At 52.0% G+C, this 17,809-nt stretch overlaps 1 protein-coding gene across 1 annotated transcript in view; it reads left to right on the forward strand.

Annotated features, from left to right (window-relative positions):
* TMEM163 (transmembrane protein 163) overlaps positions 1-17,809 on the forward strand; it is a 527,822-nt gene that overhangs the window by 478,450 nt on the left and 31,563 nt on the right. The gene's annotated exons all lie outside the window — the stretch shown is intronic.

The raw sequence follows: 17,809 nt of genomic DNA on the forward strand, positions 1-17,809 counted from the left end.
TAAGTGAGAAAGTAAGAGTGTGTGTGTGTGTGTGTGTGTGTGTGTGTGTGTGTGTGTGTGTGTGTGTGTGTGTGTGTGTGTGTGTGGGGAGGGGGGGAATGTGAATAAACTGCACTTCTGTGGGTGTTACATGTAAGCTGTGCTACTACTGGGGCGTTACGGGAAAGCTGCGCTACTGTTGGGGCGTTACCTGTAAGCAGCGCTATTACGTGTAAGCAGCTCTACTACTGGGGCGTTACATGTAAGCTGTGCTACTACTGGGCCGTTACGGGAAAGCTACGCTACTGTTGGGGTGTTATGTGTAAGCAGCGCTACTACTGGGGCGTTACGTGTAAGCTGTGCTACTACTGGGCCGTTACGGGAAAGCTGCGCTACTGTTGGGGTGTTATGTGTAAGCAGCGCTATTACTGGGGCGTTACGTGTAAGCAGCTCTACTATTAGGGCGTTACATGTAAGCTGCACTACTACTGGGGCGTTACGTGTAAGCTGCGCTACTACTGGGGCGTTACGTGTAAGCTGCGCTACTACTGGGGCGTTATGTGTAAGCTGCGCTACTACTGGGGCGTTATGTGTAAGCTGCGCTACTACTGGGTTCATTACGTGTAAGCGGCGCTAATACTGGGGCGTTACAGGAAAGCTGCGCTACTGTTGGGGCATTACGTGTAAACAGCGCTATTACTGGGGCGTTACGTGTAAGCAGCGCTACTACTGTGGGCGTTATGTGTAAGCTGCTTACTACTGTGGCGTTATGGGTAAGCTGCGCTACTACTGGGGCATTACGTGTAAGCAGCGCTACTACTGGGGCATTACGTGTAAGCTGCGTTACTACTGGGGCGTTACGTGGAAGCTGCGCTACTACTGGGGCATTACGTGGAAGCTGCGCTACTACTGGGGCATTACGTGGAAGCTGCGCAACTACTGGGGTGTTACGTTTAAGTTGAGTTACTACTGGGGCATAAGTGTAAGCTGCGCTACTACTGGGGCGTTACGTATAAGCTGCGCTACTACTGGGGCGTTATGTATAAGCTGCGCTACTACTGGGGCATTACATGTAAGCTGCGCTACTACTGGGTTCGTTACGTGTAAGCTGCGCTATTACTGTGGCGTTACGTGTAAGCTGTGCTACTACTGGGGTCATTATGTGTAAGCGGCGCTACTGCTGGGGTTATGTGTAAGTGGTGCTACAACTGGGGTGTTATGTGTAAGCAGCGCCACTACTGGGGTGTTTAAAATGGGGGTACAATTGAGTGGCCATGCCCCTTCCCTGTGAGACCACATCCCTTTTTCGTCACGCGCTGTCCCTTTGTAAAGTATGGGAGGGGAAAATGTATAGTTTGCAGGGGGGCGCCGAACACCCTAGCACCAGCCCTGTGTGACACGTTACGTTACATGGTCAGTGAGAGGAGCCGTAAAGCCAGAAGTGAGGTGCGCTGCTGTCCAGAGAGGTTACAAGAGAATACAAGTTGGTGAGTTACTGTCTGGGAGGGTTGCGGTGGAGAAGGGGTGGCCGCGACATTGACTTGCTGTGACATTTAGCCGCTACAGTGCGGAAGGGGGAGGTGAAGACAGTGAGATGCGGTAGGATCCTGCTATGCTGAGGTTTTTTGTGGTGCTGTTACAGCAGTGTGCCTCCCAGCGAGAGTCTAGATGTAAAGCTGTACTTTCCCCACTGTGTTATCTAAGGGGGGGGGGTGCCACAAGGGGGGAGCGTTTTAGATATGGTTGCTTGCATCTCTCCTGTGTGCCACTGCTGTCATGCAGAACATGATAAAGCATACTAAGGCTGCCCTAACGTTAGTCAAACCCTTAAAAAAAAACTTTTTTTGTTTATTTAAATACAGTGTTTCTGTTTATTTGTCACAATACCAAGATACAAATGTGGTTATAACTATCCATAATAATTAATCTATGCTGCTTAATAGTGTTGTCTGTACAAATACCCACCAGGAGTCAAATACTTTGATTTAGATTTAGTGGCGTGGAGGGAGACAGGGCAGTACGCTGGCGTGGACGGAGATAGGGAAGGATGGTGGCATAGGAGGAGACAGGGCAGTATGCTGGCGTGGACGGAGACAGGGAATTATGGTGGCATAGAAGGAGACAGGGCAGTATGCTGGCGTGGACGGAGACAGGGAAGGATGGTGGCATAGAAGGAAACAGGGCAGTACACTGGCATGGAGGGAGACAGGGAAGGATGGTGGCATAGAAGGAAACAGGGCAGTACGCTGGCATGGAGGGAGACAGGGAAGGATGCTGGCATGGAGGGAGACAGCGCAGCATGGTGGCGTAGAAGGAGACAGGGCAGGATGGTGGCATAGAGGGAGACAGGGCAGGATGCTGGCGTGGAGGGAGACAGGGAAGGATGGTGGCATGGAGGGAGACAGGGAAGGATGGTGGTGTGGAAGGAGACAGGGCAGGATGGTGGCATGGAGGGAGACAGGGCAGGATGCTGGCGTGGAGGGAAACAGGGCAGGATGGTGGCGTGGAGGGAGACAGGGAAGGATGGTGGCGTAGGTGGAGACAGGGAAGGATGGTGGCATGGAGGGGGACAGGGAAGGATGGTGGCGTAGAAGGAGACAGGGCAGTACACTGGTGTGGAGGGAGACAGGGAAGGATGGTGGCATAGAAGGAGACAGGGCAGTACGCTGGCATGGAGGGAGACAGCGCAGCATGGTGGCGTAGAAGGAGACAGGGCAGGATGGTGGCATGGAGGGAGACAGGGCAGCATGGTGTCGTAGAAGGAGACAGGGCAGGATGGTGGCATGGAGGGAGACAGGGCAGGATGGTGGTGTGAAAGGAGACAGGGCATTATGGTGGTGTAGAAGGAGACAGGGCAGGACGCTGGCGTGGAGGGAGACAGGGTAGGATGGTGGCACTGGAGGGAGATACGGCAGCATGGTGGCGTAGAAGGAGACAGCGCAGTATGCTGGCGTGGAGGGAGACAGGGAAGGATGGTGGCATGGAGGGAGACAGGGCAGTACGCTGGCTTGGACGGAGATAGGGAAGGATGGTGGCATAGGAGGAGACAGGGCAGTATGCTGGCGTGGAGGGAGATAGGGAATTATGGTGGCATAGAAGGAGACAGGGCAGTACACTGGCATGGAGGGAGACAGGGAAGGATGGTGGCATAGAAGGAGACAGGGCAGTATGCTGGCGTGGACGGAGACAGGGAAGGATGGTGGCATAGAAGGAGACAGGGCAGTACACTGGCATGGAGGGAGACAGGGCAGGATGCTAGCATGGAGGGAGACAGGGAAGGATGCTGGCATGGAGGGAGACAGCGCAGCATGGTGGCGTAGAAGGAGACAGGGCAGGATGGTGGCATGGAGGAAGACAGGGCAGGATGCTGGCGTGGAGGGAGACAGGGAAGGATGGTGGCGTGGAGGGAGACAGGGAAGGATGGTGGCATGGAGGGAGACAGGGAAGGATGGTGGTGTGGAAGGAGACAGGGCAGGATGGTGGCATGGAGGGAGACAGGGAAGGATGGTGGCGTAGAAGGAGACAGGGCAGTACGCTGGTGTGGAGGGAGACAGGGAAGGATAATGGCATAGAAGGAGACAGGGCAGTACGCTGGCATGGAGGGAGACAGCGCAGCATGATGGCGTAGAAGGAGACAGGGCAGGATGCTGGCGTGGAGGGAGACAAGGCAGGATGCTGGCGTGGAGGGAGACAGGGAAGGATGGTGGCGTAGGTGGAGACAGGGAAGGATGGTGGCGTGGAGGGAGACAGGGAAGGATGGTGGCGTAGAAGGAGACAGGGCAGTACGCTGGTGTGGAGGGAGACAGGGAAGGATGGTGGCATAGAAGGAGACAGGGCAGTACGCTGGCATGGAGGGAGACAGCGCAGCATGGTGTCGTAGAAGGAGACAGGGCAGGATGGTGGCATGGAGGGAGACAGGGCAGGATGGTGGTGTGAAAGGAGACAGGGCATTATGGTGGTGTAGAAGGAGACAGGGCAGGACGCTGGCGTGGAGGGAGACAGGGTAGGATGGTGGCACTGGAGGGAGATACAGCAGCATGGTGGCGTAGAAGGAGACAGCGCAGTATGCTGGCGTGGAGGGAGACAGGGAAGGATGGTGGCATGGAGGGAGACAGGGCAGTACGCTGTCGTGGACGGAGATAGGGAAGGATGGTGGCATAGGAGGAGACAGGGCAGTATGCTGGCGTGGACGGAGACAGGGAATTATGGTGGCATAGAAGGAGACAGGGCAGTACACTGGCATGGAGGGAGACAGGGAAGGATGGTGGCATAGAAGGAGACAGGGCAGTGTGCTGGCGTGGACGGAGACAGGGAAGGATGGTGGCATAGAAGGAGACAGGGCAGTACACTGGCATGGAGGGAGACAGGGAAGGATGCTGGCATGGAGGGAGACAGGGAAGGATGCTGGCATGGAGGGAGACAGCGCAGCATGGTGGCGTAGAAGGAGACAGGGCAGGATGGTGGCATGGAGGGAGACAGGGCAGGATGCTGGCGTGGAGGGAGACAGGGAAGGATGGTGGCGTGGAGGGAGACAGGGAAGGATGGTGGCGTGGAGGGAGACAGGGAAGGATGGTGGTGTGGAAGGAGACAGGGCAGGATGCTGGCGTGGAGGGAGACAGGGAAGGATGCTGGCGTGGAGGGAGACAGGGAAGGATGGTGGCGTAGGTGGAGACAGGGAAGGATGGTGGCGTGGAGGGAGACAGGGAAGGATGGTGGCGTAGAAGGAGACAGGGCAGTACGCTGGTGTGGAGGGAGACAGGGAAGGATGGTGGCATAGAAGGAGACAGGGCAGTACGCTGGCATGGAGGGAGACAGCGCAGCAAGGTGGCGTAGAAGGAGACAGGGCAGGATGGTGGCATGGAGGGAGACAGGGCAGGATGGTGGTGTGAAAGGAGACAGGGCATTATGGTGGTGTAGAAGGAGACAGGGCAGGACGCTGGCGTGGAGGGAGACAGGGTAGGATGGTGGCACTGGAGGGAGATACGGCAGCATGGTGGCGTAGAAGGAGACAGCGCAGTATGCTGGCGTGGAGGGAGACAGGGAAGGATGGTGGCATGGAGGGAGACAGGGCAGTACGCTGGCGTGGACGGAGATAGGGAAGGATGGTGGCATAGGAGGAGACAGGGCAGTATGCTGGCGTGGACGGAGACAGGGAATTATGGTGGCATAGAAGGAGACAGGGCAGTACACTAGCATGGAGGGAGACAGGGAAGGATGCTGGCATGGAGGGAGACAGGGAAGGATGCTGGCATGGAGGGAGACAGCGCAGCATGGTGGCGTAGAAGGAGACAGGGCAGGATGGTGGCATGGAGGAAGACAGGGCAGGATGCTGGCGTGGAGGGAGACAGGGAAGGATGGTGGCGTGGAGGGAGACAGGGAAGGATGGTGGCATGGAGGGAGACAGGGAAGGATGGTGGTGTGGAAGGAGACAGGGCAGGATGGTGGCATGGAGGGAGACAGGGCAGGATGCTGGCGTGGAGGGAGACAGGGCAGGATGCTGGCGTGGAGGGAGACAGGGAAGGATGGTGGCGTAGGTGGAGACAGGGAAGGATGGTGGCATGGAGGGAGACAGGGAAGGATGGTGGCGTAGAAGGAGACAGGGCAGTACGCTGGTGTGGAGGGAGACAGGGAAGGATGGTGGCATAGAAGGAGACAGGGCAGTACGCTGGCATGGAGGGAGACGCGCAGCATGGTGGCGTAGAAGGAGACAGGGCAGGATGGTGGCATGGAGGGAGACAGGGCAGGATGGTGGTGTGAAAGGAGACAGGGCATTATGGTGGTGTAGAAGAAGACAGGGCAGGACGCTGGCGTGGAGGGAGACAGGGTAGGATGGTGGCACTGGAGGGAGATACGGCAGCATGGTGGCGTAGAAGGAGACAGCGCAGTATGCTGGCATGGAGGGAGACAGGGAAGGATGGTGGCATGGAGGGAGACAGGGCAGTACGCTGTCGTGGACGGAGATAGGGAAGGATGGTGGCATAGGAGGAGACAGGGCAGTATGCTGGCGTGGACGGAGACAGGGAATTATGGTGGCATAGAAGGAGACAGGGCAGTACACTGGCATGGAGGGAGACAGGGAAGGATGGTGGCATAGAAGGAGACAGGGCAGTGTGCTGGCATGGACGGAGACAGGGAAGGATGGTGGCATAGAAGGAGACAGGGCAGTACACTGGCATGGAGGGAGACAGGGAAGGATGCTGGCATGGAGGGAGACAGGGAAGGATGCTGGCATGGAGGGAGACAGCGCAGCATGGTGGCGTAGAAGGAGACAGGGCAGGATGGTGGCATGGAGGGAGACAGGGCAGGATGCTGGCGTGGAGGGAGACAGGGAAGGATGGTGGCGTGGAGGGAGACAGGGAAGGATGGTGGCGTGGAGGGAGACAGGGAAGGATGGTGGTGTGGAAGGAGACAGGGCAGGATGGTGGCATGGAGGGAGACAGGGCAGGATGCTGGCGTGGAGGGAGACAGGGCAGGATGCTGGCGTGGAGGGAGACTTGGAAGGATGGTGGCGTAGGTGGAGACAGGGAAGGATGGTGGCGTGGAGGGAGACAGGGAAGGATGGTGGCGTAGAAGGAGACAGGGCAGTACGCTGGTGTGGAGGGAGACAGGGAAGGATGGTGGCATAGAAGGAGACAGGGCAGTACGCTGGCATGGAGGGAGACAGTGCAGCATGGTGGCGTAGAAGGAGACAGGGCAGGATGGTGGCATGGAGGGAGACAGGGCAGGATGGTGGTGTGAAAGGAGACAGGGCATTATGGTGGTGTAGAAGGAGACAGGGCAGGACGCTGGCGTGGAGGGAGACAGGGTAGGATGGTGGCACTGGAGGGAGATACGGCAGCATGGTGGCGTAGAAGGAGACAGCGCAGTATGCTGGAGTGGAGGGAGACAGGGCAGGATGGTAGCATAGAAAGAGACAGGGCAGTACACTGGCATGGAGGGAGACAGGGAAGGATGGTGGCATAGAAGGAGACAGGGCAGTACACTGGCATGGAGGGAGACAGCGCAGCATGGTGGCGTAGAAGGAGACAGGGCAGGATGGTGGCATGGAGGGAGACAGGGCAGGATGCTGACGTGGAGGGAGACAGGGAAGGATGGTGGCTTGGAGGGAGACAGGGAAGGATGGTGGCGTGGAGGGAGACAGGGAAGGATGGTGGCGTGGAAGGAGACAGGGCAGTACGCTGGCATGGAGGGAGACAGGGAAGGATGCTGGCATAGAAGGAGACAGGGCAGTACGCTGGCATGGAGGGAGACAGCGCAGCATGGTGGCGTAGAAGGAGACAGGGCAGGATGGTGGCATGGAGGGAGACAGGGCAGGATGGTGGTGTGGATGGAGACAGTGCAGGATGGTGGCACTGGAGGGAGACACGGCAGCATGATGGCGTAGAAGGAGACAGGGCAGGACGCTGGCGTGGAGGGAGACAGGGCAGGATGGTGGCACTGGAGGGAGATACGGCAGCATGGTGGCGTAGAAGGAGACAGGGCAGGACGCTGGCGTGGAGGGAGTCAGGGAAGGATGGTGGCACTGGAGGGAGACAGGGCAGGATGGTGGCGTAGAAGGAGATAGGGCAGGACACTGGCGTGGAGGGAGACGGGGAAGGATGGTGGCGTAGAAGCAGACCGGGCTGGATGGTGGTGTGGAGGGAGACAGGGCAGGATGGTGGCGTGGAGGGAGACTGGGAAGGATGGTGGCACTGGAGGGAGATACAGCAGCATGGTGGCGTAGAAGGAGACAGGGCAGGACGCTGGCGTGGAGGGAGACGGGGAAGGATGGTGGCACTGGAGGGAGACAGGGCAGGATGGTGGCGTAGAAGGAGACAGGGCAGGACACTGGCGTGGAGGGAGACGGGGAAGGATGGTGGCGTAGAAGGAGACCGGGCTGGATGGTGGTGTGGAGGGAGACAGGGCAGGATGGTGGCGTGGAGGGAGACGGGGAAGGATGGTGGCACTGGAGGGAGATACGGCAGCATGGTGGCGTAGAAGGAGACAGGGCAGGACGCTGGCGTGGAGGGAGACGGGGAAGGATGGTGGCGTAAAAGGAGACAGGGAAGGATGGTGGCGCTGGAAGGAGACAGGGCAGGATGCTGATATGAAGGGAGACAGGGCAGGATGCTGGCGTGGAGGGAGACAGGGCAGGATGGTGGTGTGGAAGGAGACAGGGCAGGATGGTGGCACTGGAGGGAGACAGAGCAGGATGGTGGCAATGGAGGGAGACAGGGCAGGAAGGTGGCGGCCAATGGCTTGGGCAGAGGCCATTTGTGGTGGTGGTATTGGGCATCGGCTTGGGGGCAGTAGCAGGCTTTGGCTTGGCGGTGGTAGGGGTCATCGACGGGACTCGGTGGACATTATGGCTGCAGTGCCTCACCAGTCACTGACCTCACCGCACGCCACTACAATAAATTAGTGTGGCAAGCCAATCTCACCACCCGGCCCGAAGCGTGATGAGCACAGCAAGCCCGCCAGGGGACATGCTGCGCTAACCGTCGGGATTCCGGCGTCGGTCTTATGACCATCGGTATCCCATACTGAATCTGCTGGCTGGATGTGTATTGTGGTACCATAAGACTTGTGTTGTTACTAGCGAGCCATGTCTGCAGTTCCCATGAAACTTGTGAAACATGCAGGACATGTCACTGTAAAAAGCAATGCTAGAAAATATTATTGCAGCAATATAGTACTGTAAAGAGGCCCAAAAGCTGCTTCCAGGCTAGTTGTGCACAATAAACACAAAATAAAAATGAGACTACCCAGTAAACATTTACAAACATTAATGGGTATTTGGTAAAAAGCAGATTCAGCAATCATACAATTATTACCATTACATAGACAATGGGGAAGGCTTGAAATCGGATCCTGATTAGGGAAGAAAAACAAATAACTATTTCCTCATGTGACAGGAATAGCAATGTGTGCACTAAAGATCAAAGTATTTGTGTTGGTTTGTGCATTTATATAAGAGTTTGGTGCCTAAATATGGATAAATTAATATATATGCTAATCAGTGAGTTTGATATAATGGTGCAAATTAGTGCTACACCCTTTGTGCATATTAACAAGTCCCTGTTATTAGAGTGTCAGTAACAATCAGGGCACAGACAGGAGAGTGCAGGGATATATTATGCTCAGCACTCCTGCTTTATGCGGATCTGTAGTGTGAATAAATTGAGATCCAGATCTGTGAGGTGAATAGTAATGAGGTTCGACAAACCCATCTTTCCCTGGGGACACATTGAACAGCCGATGAAGAAACTGGGAGATAGGTGGAAAGGATAGATGCCTCCTTCAGCTGCAAAAGAGGAGTACAAAACATATATAAGGCAATTTGCCAAACTTACATTTAAGGTTCCCCCCCAGTGAATATGCCATTTTGTGATGTCAAGCTCCTACTTTTTCTGTTAAAAGACTGGGTGGACAAAGTCATGAAGAATTCAGTAGCCAGTCAAAGAGATCTAGGAGCCTTTAAAGTAGAGATGAGCGCCTGAAATTTTTCGGGTTTTGTGTTTTGGTTTTGGGTTCGGTTCCGCGGCCGTGTTTTGGGTTCGAACGCGTTTTGGCAAAACCTCACCGAATTATTTTTGTCGGATTCGGGTGTGTTTTGGATTCGGGTGTTTTTTTCCAAAAACACTAAAAAACAGCTTAAATCATAGAATTTGGGGGTCATTTTGATCCCAAAGTATTATTAACCTCAAAAACCATAATTTACACTCATTTTCAGTCTATTCTGAATACCTCACACCTCACAATATTATTTTTAGTCCTAAAATTTGCACCGAGGTCGCTGTGTGAGTAAGATAAGCGACCCTAGTGGCCGACACAAACACCGGGCCCATCTAGGAGTGGCACTGCAGTGTCACGCAGGATGTCCCTTCCAAAAAACCCTCCCCAAACAGCACATGACGCAAAGAAAAAAAGAGGCGCAATGAGGTAGCTGTGTGAGTAAGATTAGCGACCCTAGTGGCCGACACAAACACCGGGCCCATCTAGGAGTGGCACTGCAGTGTCACGCAGGATGGCCCTTCCAAAAAACCCTCCCCAAACAGCACATGACGCAAAGAAAAAAAGAGGCGCAATGAGGTAGCTGTGTGAGTAAGATTAGCGACCCTAGTGGCCGACACAAACACCGGGCCCATCTAGGAGTGGCACTGCAGTGTCACGCAGGATGGCCCTTCCAAAAAACCCTCCCCAAACAGCACATGACGCAAAGAAAAAAAGAGGCGCAATGAGGTAGCTGACTGTGTGAGTAAGATTAGCGACCCTAGTGGCCGACACAAACACCGGGCCCATCTAGGAGTGGCACTGCAGTGTCACGCAGGATGTCCCTTCCAAAAAACCCTCCCCAAACAGCACATGACGCAAAGAAAAAAAGAGGCGCAATGAGGTAGCTGTGTGAGTAAGATTAGCGACCCTAGTGGCCAACAAACACCGGGCCCATCTAGGAGTGGCACTGCAGTGTCACGCAGGATGTCCCTTCCAAAAAACCCTCCCCAATCAGCACATGATGCAAAGAAAAAGAAAAGAAAAAAGAGGTGCAAGATGGAATTGTCCTTGGGCCCTCCCACCCACCCTTATGTTGTATAAACAAAACAGGACATGCACACTTTAACCAACCCATCATTTCAGTGACAGGGTCTGCCACACGACTGTGACTGATATGACGGGTTGGTTTGGACCCCCCCAAAAAAGAAGCAATTAATCTCTCCTTGCACAAACTGGCTCTACAGAGGCAAGATGTCCACCTCATCTTCACCCTCCGATATATCACCGTGTACATCCCCCTCCTCACAGATTATCAATTCGTCCCCACTGGAATCCACCATCTCAGCTCCCTGTGTACTTTGTGGAGGCAATTGCTGCTGGTCAATGTCTCCGCGGAGGAATTGATTATAATTCATTTTAATGAACATCATCTTCTCCACATTTCCTGGATGTAACCTCGTACGCCGATTGCTGACAAGGTGAGCGGCGGCACTAAACACTCTTTCGGAGTACACACTTGTGGGAGGGCAACTTAGGTAGAATAAAGCCAGTTTGTGCAAGGGCCTCCAAATTGCCTCTTTTTCCTGCCAGTATAAGTACGGACTGTGTGACGTGCCTACTTGGATGCGGTCACTCATATAATCCTCCACCATTCTATCAATGTTGAGAGAATCATATGCAGTGACAGTAGACGACATGTCCGTAATCGTTGTCAGGTCCTTCAGTCCGGACCAGATGTCAGCATCAGCAGTCGCTCCAGACTGCCCTGCATCACCGCCAGCGGGTGGGCTCGGAATTCTGAGCCTTTTCCTCGCACCCCCAGTTGCGGGAGAATGTGAAGGAGGAGATGTTGACAGGTCGCGTTCCGCTTGACTTGACAATTTTGTCACCAGCAGGTCTTTCAACCCCAGCAGACCTGTGTCTGCCGGAAAGAGAGATCCAAGGTAGGCTTTAAATCTAGGATCGAGCACGGTGGCCAAAATGTAGTGCTCTGATTTCAACAGATTGACCACCCGTGAATCCTTGTTAAGCGAATTAAGGGCTGCATCCACAAGTCCCACATGCCTAGCGGAATCGCTCCGTGTTAGCTCCTTCTTCAATGCCTCCAGCTTCTTCTGCAAAAGCCTGATGAGGGGAATGACCTGACTCAGGCTGGCAGTGTCTGAACTGACTTCACGTGTGGCAAGTTCAAAGGGCATCAGAACCTTGCACAACGTTGAAATCATTCTCCACTGCACTTGAGACAGGTGCATTCCATCTCCTATATCGTGCTCAATTGTATAGGCTTGAATGGCCTTTTGCTGCTCCTCCAACCTCTGAAGCATATAGAGGGTTGAATTCCACCTCGTTACCACTTCTTGCTTCAGATGATGGCAGGGCAGGTTCAGTAGTTTTTGGTGGTGCTCCAGTCTTCTGTACGTGGTCCCTGTACGCCGAAAGTGTCCCGCAATTTTTCTGGCCACCGACAGCATCTCTTGCACGCCCCTGTCGTTTTTTAAAAAATTCTGCACCACCAAATTCAAGGTATGTGCAAAACATGGGACGTGCTGGAATTTGCCCATATTTAATGCACACACAATATTGCTGGCGTTGTCCGATGCCACAAATCCACAGGAGAGTCCAATTGGGGTAAGCCATTCCGCGATGATCTTCCTCAGTTGCCGTAAGAGGTTTTCAGCTGTGTGCGTATTCTGGAAAGCGGTGATACAAAGCGTAGCCTGCCTAGGAAAGAGTTGGCGTTTGCGAGATGCTGCTACTGGTGCCGCCGCTGCTGTTCTTGCGGCGGGAGTCCATACATCTACCCAGTGGGCTGTCACAGTCATATAGTCCTGACCCTGCCCTGCTCCACTTGTCCACATGTCCGTGGTTAAGTGGACATTGGGTACAACTGCATTTTTTAGGAGACTGGTGAGTCTTTTTCTGACGTCCGTGTACATTCTCGGTATCGCCTGCCTAGAGAAGTGGAACCTAGATGGTATTTGGTAACGGGGGCACACTGCCTCAATAAATTGTCTAGTTCCCTGTGAACTAACGGCGGATACCGGACGCACGTCTAACACCAACATAGTTGTCAAGGACTCAGTTATCCGCTTTGCAGTAGGATGACTGCTGTGATATTTCATCTTCCTCGCAAAGGACTGTTGAACAGTCAATTGCTTACTGGAAGTAGTACAAGTGGGCTTACGACTTCCCCTCTGGGATGACCATCGACTCCCAGCGGCAACAACAGCAGCGCCAGCAGCAGTAGGCGTTACACGCAAGGATGCATCGGAGGAATCCCAGGCAGGAGAGGACTCGTCAGACTTGCCAGTGACATGGCCTGCAGGACTATTGGCATTCCTGGGGAAGGAGGAAATTGACACTGAGGGAGTTGGTGGGGTGGTTTGCGTGAGCTTGGTTACAAGAGGAAGGGATTTACTGGTCAGTGGACTGCTTCCGCTGTCACCCAAAGTTTTTGAACTTGTCACTGACTTATTATGAATGCGCTGCAGGTGACGTATAAGGGAGGATGTTCCGAGGTGGTTAACGTCCTTACCCCTACTTATTACAGCTTGACAAAGGGAACACACGGCTTGACACCTGTTGTCCGCATTTCTGGTGAAATACCTCCACACCGAAGAGCTGATTTTTTTTGTATTTTCACCTGGCATGTCAACGGCCATATTCCTCCCACGGACAACAGGTGTCTCCCCGGGTGCCTGACTTAAACAAACCACCTCACCATCAGAATCCTCCTGGTCAATTTCCTCCCCAGCGCCAGCAACACCCATATCCTCCTCATCCTGGTGTACTTCAACACTGACATCTTCAATCTGACTATCAGGAACTGGACTGCGGGTGCTCCTTCCAGCACTTGCAGGGGGCGTGCAAATGGTGGAAGGCGCATGCTCTTCACGTCCAGTGTTGGGAAGGTCAGGCATCGCAACCGACACAATTGGACTCTCCTTGTGGATTTGGGATTTCAAAGAACGCACAGTTCTTTGCGGTGCTTTTGCCAGCTTGAGTCTTTTCAGTTTTCTAGCGAGAGGCTGAGTGCTTCCATCCTCATGTGAAGCTGAACCACTAGCCATGAACATAGGCCAGGGCCTCAGCCGTTCCTTGCCACTCCGTGTGGTAAATGGCATATTGGCAAGTTTACGCTTCTCCTCCGACAATTTTATTTTAGGTTTTGGAGTCCTTTTTTTACTGATATTTGGTGTTTTGGTTTTGACATGCTCTGTACTATGCCATTGGGCATCGGCCTTGGCAGACGACGTTGCTGGCATTTCATCGTCTCGGCCATGACTAGTGGCAGCAGCTTCAGCACGAGGTGGAAGTGGATCTTGATCTTTCCCTAATTTTGGAACCTCAACATTTTTGTTCTCCATATTTTAATAGGCACAACTAAAAGGCACCTCAGGTAAACAATGGAGATGGATGGATTGGATACTAGTATACAATTATGGACGGGCTGCCGAGTGCCGACACAGAGGTAGCCACAGCCGTGAACTACCGCACTGTACTGTGTCTGCTGCTAATATATAGACTGGTTGATAAAGAGATAGTATACTCGTAACTAGTATGTATGTATAAAGAAAGAAAAAAAAACCACGGTTAGGTGGTATATACAATTATGGACGGGCTGCCGAGTGCCGACACAGAGGTAGCCACAGCCGTGAACTACCGCACTGTACTGTGTCTGCTGCTAATATATAGACTGGTTGATAAAGAGATAGTATACTCGTAACTAGTATGTATGTATAAAGAAAGAAAAAAAAACCACGGTTAGGTCACTGGTATATACAATTATGGACGGGCTGCCGAGTGCCGACACAGAGGTAGCCACAGCCGTGAACTACCGCACTGTACTGTGTCTGCTGCTAATATATAGACTGGTTGATAAAGAGATAGTATACTCGTAACTAGTATGTATGTATAAAGAAAGAAAAAAAAACCACGGTTAGGTGGTATATACAATTATGGACGGGCTGCCGAGTGCCGACACAGAGGTAGACTAGCCACAGCCGTGAACTACCGCACTGTACTGTGTCTGCTGCTAATATATAGACTGGTTGATAAAGAGATGTTATACTCGTAACTAGTATGTATGTATAAAGAAAGAAAAAAAAACCACGGTTAGGTCACTGGTATATACAATTATGGACGGGCTGCCGAGTGCCGACACAGAGGTAGCCACAGCCGTGAACTACCGCACTGTACTGTGTCTGCTGCTAATATATAGACTGGTTGATAAAGAGATAGTATACTCGTAACTAGTATGTATGTATAAAGAAAGAAAAAAAAACCACGGTTAGGTCACTGGTATATACAATTATGGACGGGCTGCGGAGTGCCGACACAGAGGTAGCCACAGCCGTGAACTACCGCACTGTACTGTGTCTGCTGCTAATATATAGACTGGTTGATAAAGAGATAGTATACTCGTAACTAGTATGTATGTATAAAGAAAGGAAAAAAAACCACGGTTAGGTGGTATATACAATTATGGACGGGCTGCCGAGTGCCGACACAGAGGTAGCCACAGCCGTGAACTACCGCACTGTACTGTGTCTGCTGCTAATATATAGACTGGTTGATAAAGAGATAGTATACTCGTAACTAGTATGTATGTATAAAGAAAGAAAAAATAACCACGGTTAGGTCACTGGTATATACAATTATGGACGGGCTGCCGAGTGCCGACACAGAGGTAGCCACAGCCGTGAACTACCGCACTGTACTGTGTCTGCTGCTAATATATAGACTGGTTGATAAAGAGATAGTATACTCGTAACTAGTATGTATGTATAAAGAAAGAAAAAAAAACCACGGTTAGGTGGTATATACAATTATGGACGGGCTGCCGAGTGCCGACACAGAGGTAGCCACAGCCGTGAACTACCGCACTGTACTGTGTCTGCTGCTAATATATAGACTGGTTGATAAAGAGATAGTATACTCGTAACTAGTATGTATGTATAAAGAAAGAAAAAAAAAACACGGTTAGGTCACTGGTATATACAATTATGGACGGGCTGCCGAGTGCCGACACAGAGGTAGCCACAGCCGTGAACTACCGCACTGTACTGTGTCTGCTGCTAATATATAGACTGGTTGATAAAGAGATAGTATACTCGTAACTAGTATGTATGTATAAAGAAAGAAAAAAAAACCACGGTTAGGTGGTATATACAATTATGGACGGGCTGCCGAGTGCCGACACAGAGGTAGCCACAGCCGTGAACTACCGCACTGTACTGTGTCTGCTGCTAATATATAGACTGGTTGATAAAGAGATAGTATACTCGTAACTAGTATGTATGTATAAAGAAAGAAAAAAAAACCACGGTTAGGTCACTGGTATATACAATTATGGACGGGCTGCCGAGTGCCGACACAGAGGTAGCCACAGCCGTGAACTACCGCACTGTACTGTGTCTGCTGCTAATATATAGACTGGTTGATAAAGAGATAGTATACTCGTAACTAGTATGTATGTATAAAGAAAGAAAAAAAAACCACGGTTAGGTCACTGGTATATACAATTATGGACGGGCTGCGGAGTGCCGACACAGAGGTAGCCACAGCCGTGAACTACCGCACTGTACTGTGTCTGCTGCTAATATATAGACTGGTTGATAAAGAGATAGTATACTCGTAACTAGTATGTATGTATAAAGAAAGAAAAAAAAACCACGGTTAGGTGGTATATACAATTATGGACGGGCTGCCGAGTGCCGACACAGAGGTAGCCACAGCCGTGAACTACCGCACTGTACTGTGTCTGCTGCTAATATATAGACTGGTTGATAAAGAGATAGTATACTCGTAACTAGTATGTATGTATAAAGAAAGAAAAAAAAACCACGGTTAGGTCACTGGTATATACAATTATGGACGGGCTGCCGAGTGCCGACACAGAGGTAGCCACAGCCGTGAACTACCGCACTGTACTGTGTCTGCTGCTAATATATAGACTGGTTGATAAAGAGATAGTATACTCGTAACTAGTATGTATGTATAAAGAAAGAAAAAAAAACCACGGTTAGGTCACTGGTATATACAATTAAGGACGGGCTGCCGAGTGCCGACACAGAGGTAGCCACAGCCGTGAACTACCGCACTGTACTGTGTCTGCTGCTAATATATAGACTGGTTGATAAAGAGATAGTATACTCGTAACTAGTATGTATGTATAAAGAAAGAAAAAAAAACCACGGTTAGGTCACTGGTATATACAATTATGGACGGGCTGCCGAGTGCCGACACAGAGGTAGCCACAGCCGTGAACTACCGCACTGTACTGTGTCTGCTGCTAATATAGACTGGTTGATAAAGAGATAGTATACTACTAATATTATATACTGGTGGTCAGGTCACTGGTCACTAGTCACACTGGCAGTGGCACTCCTGCAGCAAAAGTGTGCACTGTTTAATTTTAATATAATATTATGTACTCCTGGCTCCTGCTATAACCTATAACTGGCACTGCAGTAGTGCTCCCCAGTCTCCCCCACAATTATAAGCTGTGTGAGCTGAGCAGTCAGACAGATATATAATATATATAGATGATGCAGCACACTGGCCTGAGCCTGAGCAGTGCACACAGATATGGTATGTATGTGACTGAGTCACTGTGTGCTGTGTATCGCTTTTTTCAGGCAGAGAACGGATTATAAATAAAAGTGGTGGTCACTGGTCACTATCAGCAAAACTCTGCACTGTACACTACTGAGTACTCCTAATGCTCCCCAAAATTAGTAAATCAAGTGTCTAAACGGAGAGGACGCCAGCCACGTCCTCTCCCTATCAATCTCAATGCACGTGTGAAAATGGCGGCGACGCGCGGCTCCTTATATAGAATCCGAGTCTCGCGATAGAATCCGAGCCTCGCGAGAATCCGACAGCGTCATGATGACGTCCGGGCGCGCTCGGGTTAACCGAGCAAGGCGGGAAGATCCGAGTCGCTCGGACTCGTGAAAAAAAACATGAAGTTCTGGCGGGTTCGGATTCAGAGAAACCGAACCCGCTCATCTCTACTTTAAAGTAGCCAGGACAGACGTATAGTCATTCACCAGTAAAGGGGGGTACACACGGAGCGATAATCTAAGCAATCTGACTAGATTGCTTAGATTTTTAGCAAGATCGCTCCATGTGTAGCCCTAACAGCGATAGCGATGCGCAGCCCCGCGCATCGCTATCGCTGCTGCTAGATTGGCCTGCATGCAGGCCAATCTAGTGGGTCGCTCACTTCACCCGCTGGGTGAAGTGAGCAGCCCCCCCGTCTCCCCCCGCACGCTCAGCACAGATCGCGCTGTGCTGAGCGCCGGGAGAGATGTGTGCTGAGCGGTTCGCTCAGCACACATCTCTCCAGCAT

This window comes from Pseudophryne corroboree, chromosome 7 (genome assembly GCF_028390025.1).
Source record: "Pseudophryne corroboree isolate aPseCor3 chromosome 7, aPseCor3.hap2, whole genome shotgun sequence".
In the NCBI taxonomy this organism is placed as follows: domain Eukaryota; kingdom Metazoa; phylum Chordata; class Amphibia; order Anura; family Myobatrachidae; genus Pseudophryne; species Pseudophryne corroboree.